The sequence below is a fragment of the Martes martes genome, assembly GCF_963455335.1.
Source record: "Martes martes genome assembly, chromosome: 7".
Classification (NCBI taxonomy): Eukaryota; Metazoa; Chordata; class Mammalia; order Carnivora; family Mustelidae; genus Martes; species Martes martes.
The window spans coordinates 22,615,092-22,623,006 of NC_137894.1; the positions used below are offsets into that span (position 1 = coordinate 22,615,092).

The 7,915-nt window shown below is 32.2% G+C and overlaps 1 long non-coding RNA gene across 1 annotated transcript; it reads left to right on the forward strand.

Annotated features, from left to right (window-relative positions):
* The first annotated feature begins 310 nt into the window (after positions 1-310).
* LOC308346190 lies at positions 311-6,322 on the forward strand. Its single transcript, XR_013967148.1, has 4 exons — positions 311-1,559; positions 2,893-3,004; positions 4,140-4,290; positions 5,180-6,322. It is a non-coding gene; the product is annotated as an uncharacterized lncRNA (long non-coding RNA).
* Positions 6,323-7,915: the final 1,593 nt, after the last annotated feature.

Sequence of the window (7,915 nt, forward strand, 5' to 3'; positions counted from 1 at the left end):
ACTTGTGATTTCTCTCTCTGTCAAATAAGTAAGTAAAATCTTAAAAAAAAATTAATCAGGATGTATGTTATCCTTAGGATAAGGAAGAAATGAGAAAGGGAATTGTTTAAAATCACAGATCTGTTCATACTTAAGTGATACCTGTATTGCTAAGTAATTGTTATTTTACTGTGTCATATAAATCTACTATGGCAAATTTATATGTATATATGCATATACATATATAATATAAATGTTAAGCACCTGTATACAGTAAAATTAGTTGTAGGAGTATAAACCTGATATTATTCTCTTTCTCATTTATTACCATATTGCTTTGCATTTTATTTTTTTTGAAAATTATGGAAATATGTCAAATCTAAGCTTAAACATTTCTATAATCCCACTTCATGATATATCTAAATGTATATTATTTTTAATATAAAATGGTTATTTTGTGTGTGTTTTGTTACCATGTATATATACATCTAAATGAAAATAATTGCTGTGATTATGAATATTTTATTATTCTAAGAGCTTATCAAAAATATCCAGTGTATAGTTATATTTGTATGTTATGCGTAGTCAAACAAATGTCAAAAGTGTTGCATCTTGGTAGTCTTCTAAGAAATAAAGAATATAAACGAAAATATAAATTAACATATTTTTTGAATAGCAGTTTGTCAATAATAGTTGAAATAAAAGTGTGTAAACATTTGAAGTGGTATAACTTGCTGCTGGGATTTTATCTATTCCAAAGTCTCAAATTTACGAAGAAGAAAGTATATTATATATTGAGTATTAAATAATTAGAGCATCTGAAATAATACATACCTAAAAGATCATAATGGTTATATCTTATTCATCATATGAATATAATTTAAACACTGGAAGATATTCTTATATGAACGGGTGTTTTAAGTGGATATTTTTAATGTTATTTTTTGAACAAACATCAATAGTGTGTTTACAGAGGTGTATCCATGTGCTTCTAGTTGTTCTGATGAAAGTGTTAATGTTTACTATTCCCAAGGAATGTAATTATTCTGCCATGATTTATAGAGTTAAGTAATACTTAGTCATCAGAGTTAATATAATGGTGATTATTTAAGCATTTTTCGTAAGATTTTTGTACATGTTTAAGCTAAATGGTAAAACATTGTTAATTATCTGTATATTGCTACTTGACAATCTGAGATGAATATATGAATTGTTGAACAGAAAGTTGTCTGGAAGATCATATGGCAAAAATTTAACATTACTGTGTAGAGAGTTGGGAATGGAAGGGCTGCTTCTGCTTTTGGCATTTGAAATTGTGAAGATATTTCAAAAGGAATATTTAGACAACAAAAGGGTTTTTAAAAGATACAACAAATTTGTGCCTTTCTGTATCCTTGCCTGTTGACATCTTGAGAGTATTGGGCTGTTATATCCAATTTTGTATTCCCAGTGGCCATTATGAATAGTTTGTGAGTGATCATGAAGAACGTGTGATTTAGAGACTAGTACAGCAGAGTTTCACACACTGAAACAGTATCGTGGGATACACGAAAAGAATATGGGAGAAGATGGGATATGAGGTAGGTGCTAAAAAATTGTATTTGGGTTTACAAACACATGAATGATTAAAATAAGTAACTGAAACTTTTTTATTGTATTATGTTAGTCACTACATCATTACATCATTAGTTTTTATATATTGTTCCACTATTCATAGTGTGTAACACCCAGTGCTCCATGCAATACATGCCCTCCTTAATACTCAACACCAGGCTCACTGATCTTCCCTCCCCCCCACCCTCTGAAACCCTCAGTTTGTTTCTCAGAATCCACAGTCTCTCATGGTTCATCTCCCCTGCTGATTCCCCCAATTTACTTTTCCTTCCCTTCTCCTAATGTCCTCCACGTTATTCCTTAAGTTCCACAAATAAGTGAAACCCTATAATAATTGACTGTCTTTGCTTGACTTACTTCAGTCAGCATAATCTCCTCTGTCCCAACTATGGTGATAAAATTTTCGGTATTCAGCCCTTCTGATGGCTGAGTAATATTCCATTGTATATATGGACCACATCTTCTGTATCCATTCGTCTGTTGAAAGCCATCTTAGCTCTTGGCAGAGTTTGGCTATTGTGGCCATTGCTGCTATGAACACTGGGGTACATTGGCCCTTCTTTTCACTACATCTGAATTTTTGGGGTAAATACCCAGGAGTGCAATGGCAGGGTCATAGCGTAGCTCTATTTTTAATTTTTTGAGTAATCTCCACACTGTTTTCCGAAGTGGCTGCACCAGCTTGCATTCCCACCAACCAATGTAAGAGGGTTCCCCTTTATCCACATGCTCTCCAGCATTTGTCATTTCCTGTCTTGTTAATCTTTGCCATTGTAACTGGTGTAATGAGGTATCTCAGTGTGGTTTTGATTTGAATTTCCCTGATGGCTAATAATGATAAACATTTTTTCATATGTCTGCTAGCCATTTGTAGGTCTATATTGGAGAAGTGTCTGCTCATAAGGGTAAATTTTCATAATTCACTGCTGTATTTGTGGCTACCGGCTAGATCACGTTGATTGAGGGAGAGATTATTGGAATAAGTTGGAAGTTACTCTTAATTAATGGGAGTAATTAGAGAATGGTTTCTTTACTTCCTTTTGTGCTAGTGGCAGTCTGCCAGAAGGATTTCAAGTAGGATTTTACATTTTTTAATATTATTCAGAATAAACATGAGAAACATTTCAATAAATTTGTGTTAAAATTTCACTGATAAGGTGAGAAAATTTTTAAAAAGTTACTGTGCTATTAACTGCTTTTTTATCTCCCTTCATTACTCCTGATAATTTTGTAGTCATCCTAATTTGTGTGTCCTGGTGTCTCACTTGTAACTGTCTATATTGTATCCTTACTTATCAGAAGTACATAATGAAAAGGAGAGATTTATAGATAACCTGAGGACAACTGACATCAGGAATATCCCTCATGCTATGGACTTCCTTAATGTAAAAGTCTTAACTGGGAACAACAGGTAAGAAGTTGTAGATCAAGAAGTACCGTTTTAATATAAAGCTTTGGTAAGGCTCAGGAAAATATCACTGGGGCAGACTTTGGAATATTGAGCCATGTCTGAGAATTAGTGAGAAAATCAATTCTTTCCAAAGATAATTTTTGCTGAAATAGAGATGTGGATTAGATGTAGAATGTAGGAGATTATTTGTGTATTCTTTCAATTAATGACCTTATTTATAATCAAATATTATGACATAGTATTATAAAGGTAATGATCAATTCTGTATTAGTTGGACAGAATTTTTGCAGGTAAATTTTATAGTGTGTTAAAGGGAGAAGTTCATGGAAACAAAATAAAGGGAAAACCTCTTGCACTGTTGGTGGGAATGCCAACTGGTTCAGTCACTATGGAAACGTGTGGAAGTTCCTCAGAAAGTTAAAAATATGATTTAGCTATTGAAACATGAGGCATTTACCTAGAGAATACAAAAATACTAATTTTAAGGGATGCATGCACCCCAGTGTTTATAAAAGCATTGTCTATAATAGCCAAACTATGGAAATAGACCAAGTGTCCATAAGCTGGTGAATGGATAAGGAAGAAGTGGTAAATAAACAATAGAATGTTACCCAGCCATAAAATAAGAATGAGGCTTTGCCATTTGCAGTGAGGTGGATTGCAGTCATATAATTGTCAGTAAAGAAAGACAAATACCATATATTTCATGCATGTAGAATTTAAGAAACAAACTAGCAAAGGAATGAAAAAGGCTGAGGCAAACCAAGAAACATTCTTAACTACAGAGAACAAACTGATGGTTATCAGAGGGAAGTAAGTAGGAGGAATGGAGAAAATAGGTGATGGGATTAAGGATGGCACTTGTGAAGAACAAGGAGTGTTGTATGAAAGTGTTGAATCTGAAACTAGTATGTATGTTAACTAACTGGAATTTAAAAACTTAAAAGTATGGGTAAAGTAATGGCCGATGCTGAAGAGTTGCATCAACTATGGGATTGATTAATGATGAATTGTTTCTAAGAATTAAAGGACTTACAAAAAAGTTCAAGATGAGTATCCACTTAACCTGCTGCTTTAGCTATTCTATGAGAATGTTCTATACCTTACCTTACAGTGTTTCTTTTTTTCCTATCAGGAGGTGATAGTTCCATGAAAACACACTTCTGCCCTCCTGGTTTGTAATTGCAAGAATTGGTATCATCAGACCTCTCACTGGCAGTATTATTCATTCAGGGGTTCTTCATCTCTGATCTCTGGTTCCAGGAATACCCCTTGGAGAAATTACTGTAAGAACAGATAAGTGCTCATTTGATTCAGGAAGGAACACTTTGGTTAGACAGGAACTAATATTATGTTTTTATTAAGATTAATGAATTTATGGTGATAGCTAGTGGGGAATGAGGTCTATTCAGATTACATACTGTTCTTCCTCCAAGAAGTCCTTAATCTTTTATTTAATAATGATTAATCCTAAGAAAAAAATACTTTATGATTAATGCCTTCACCTTTAAGGTTATTCTGGGTTAGGGTTAAGACTTCTTGGAGGAAGTGTCTACTCAACAATTTTTTGATAGCCAGCTTGAATAATGGGTTAGGATCTAAATCTAAGGATTTATTTCTAAGTTAGATCTAAGTTAGACCTAAGGATTTAAGATCTAAGTTCCATTATCTCTATATCTTATAGATACCATTTTTCTCACCAAATGTACTGAGGTCCATTTGTTATTTTTGGGGAATTTTTTGGCGTTGTTACCCTGTGTACAGAAATGCATGTAGATTGTGTAAAATAATTCTGTATGTGAATGAACAATCTAGGGATACAAGCAATCATTCAAATGCATAGCTGAACAGAAACATAACATGAGAACTAGAGAGGTATGAACCAATAATTGGCTTTTTTAAGTTGACAGTGTTACATTAGCTTCAGATGTATCAGTAGTGAATAGTGATAGTGAATAGAAAATTCTGTGCATTATGTAATGGTCAACACAGTGAGTGTAATTATCATCTCCAGCCTTATTAGAAAATTCCAAAAGTAATTTTGATCCATCTGTTTTTTTCTTCACAATTTTTAATGGATGTTGCATTTCATTGTGCATAATTTTATTAGCTCCTGGTGATAATTATGTAAAAGTGTGTTTCTAACTTTTACCCATTCCCCAATGTGTCTCTCAGGTGGTGACTAAACAGAAAAACTGATGCTATTGCTTCTGCCACCATCTTCAAATCCAAAAGACAGTCTTCATAATGTATGGAGACTTCTGTTTCATGTATTGGAGTGGATACTCCTCGCAGATCAGAAAAATGGACCGAGAAAACTCAAGTTTGAGAATTACCTAGAGTGTCATTGGAGGGAATTGTAACCAGGCATGTTGACTGTTTTCATAATTGACATTGGACTAAATCTCAGGATCTTGATGGTGGAGATGTTATTACCCAGAGAGGCTCAGTATGGTGTGATTGCAAAATGTCATTTCAGTATTCCCATTAGAATAAAGTGCACGTATTTATAATTTTCACTTATTACAGGGTAAATTTAAAATTGATGGACAAAAAATTACCCTTTTCCAGATTTCAAAAGGCACAGAAATTTATCAAGGATAGTATTTTTACTTCTTAAATGCTTTTTTCCCCCTCCTAATTCTACTCTCCAAGATTATCTACAGTTAATGGAGTTTTGTGTTTATATTCTTCAGGTATATTGATGAACAAAATATATGCTAGTTGTCTTTTGGACCAATATATTAGCTACAAATTTTCTAGGCAGTTATATGCTTTATTTAGAAATGATTTTTAATTTATCTGGCTAATTTGTTGAAAATAGTCAAAGTATTTCCACCTTCTCAGAATTAAGTATACCCAAAATTTACATTCTGAGTCAAAAGTAAAAATTTTCCCCAAATGGTATAGATTGTCCTCATCAGTTTTCTCCCAGTATTTGTTTCTGAGATTTCTCTTTTCTTAAACAGTACAAACATTACATTTCAGATTTTTAATCTTTGACAATGTGGTATTACAAAAATTGCTTTTATTCTCTTACTGTTCAGTTCAGTCATCTTCAGAAATCCTTAAAACTTACTAGTCACTTGTTTTTTCATTTTCCTCTGTTTTTTTTTTTTCATTTCCCTCAGAATATTAGTGTTTTTGTAATGGTTTCTAAGAGATCTAAGAGATCATTATGACTAAGTGTGTTAGTATGTTAACCATTTGTTATGCATTGCAAATTACATACTATATGTTCTCATCACCATTTTACTGTGACGTTTTGGTTGTACAAAAGTTGTGTTTTCAAATATAATGCTCTGCTTCATGCCTTTTGAGTTTTGTGTTTTTATTCAGAAATGTGTCCATCACTCTTATGCGTTCTTTGTATTCTGGTTTTTGTCAGTTAATCTGTCATTTCATTTTTTCCATTAATTGTTACTGTGGTTTTAAACCAATACCCACTCAAATTATTTACCTTGAGTTAAGCAGTTACCACTTAGCTAATTGCTACCATAGTTACTTAGAAATTCCCTCATAGAATCATCTGCATCTCTATTTGTTTGCCTTATTGTCTTTTGATACTTTAAAATTACTGATGATTTTGTCTATTCCATTGAGATCTCATTTCTCTTCTTTTTTTTTCAGAATATTTCCTCTCTATAGTCGCATTTTTTTCTCTCAATTGATGCTTAAAATTATTTTGCAAGTTGGAAAAAAATGCAGTTTTAATTTCATTTGCACCAAATTAAATAGATTAATTAGGAGAGAATAGATGTCTTTAAAAGTGAGTCTTCCTATCAATCTGCAAGGTATGTCTTTTTTTTTTTAATCAAATTGTTGGGAAACTGCTGGTGTGATTTTTTAATTCATTCCCAGTCATTTCATAGTTTTGTTAGTGTAGTTATGGGAATAGTACAATTAGTTTATTTTCATAAAGAGCCATTTTTGTTTACTTTCCTAGTGACATTTCATTAAAATTCCAGAATTTTGCCTTTCTTAATTCATGGTTCTTATAGAAATATGGAAGCAGAAACAGCCCTCGCTTATTTGACAGTGAATATTAATCTTACTATTTTAAGGTTCATTTGCTTATGGGTCATTTTAGGTAATTTTCCTATCCTGGGAATTTATGCAAAATTTGTTGACAGTTTAATAGAATGTTTTGTATTTGTCACCTATTATAGGTGATTATAGGTTATCACACATGCCATTATAATTATTGATTAGGCTAAAAAGTAACTTCCTAAAAATGAACATTCTTGAGCTATACTTTGTGTATGTATGAATGTGGATGTCTATTTGTTGTGCATATATATTCGTAAATATTTCCCTGTTGTTACAATTTTCTTTGCAATTTCTGAAAATATCCTAAATAAATAGCTTATATTCTGCTTTTGTCAGGTTTTTGTATTTGGTTTACCTGTTCTATCAATATATTTTGAGTATTATTTTTTAAAGACTGGAAACCAGAAATATTAGAAATATTTTTTTAATTTTTATTTTCAAATAACTTTCAGCTTACAAAAATGTATATTTTTCTCTACCTTCCTCTTATATTAACATCTTTCATATGCGTTATACAGTTACTTATACTAGGAAATTGGTATATTCCTCTTAACTGATGTTTTTATAATCCATGATTGAAAGTGGAATCCTACAGTGCAGATAGTTGTCATAGTCTCCTTAATGCCCCTTTGCTTGGGGCAGTTGCCCAGTTTTCTTTTGTTTTGACAATGTTGATGTTTTTGAAGAATCTACAGAATATTTATTAATGTAACTCCGTATGGGTTTGTGTGATTTTTGTCATTGAAATTGAGGTTGTCCATAAGATTGCTACAGAAATGGTACTGCCTTCTCAGTTCATCACTAGAGATCACATACTGCTGATACGCCTTGTGACTAGTGATGTTACTTTGATTACATAGT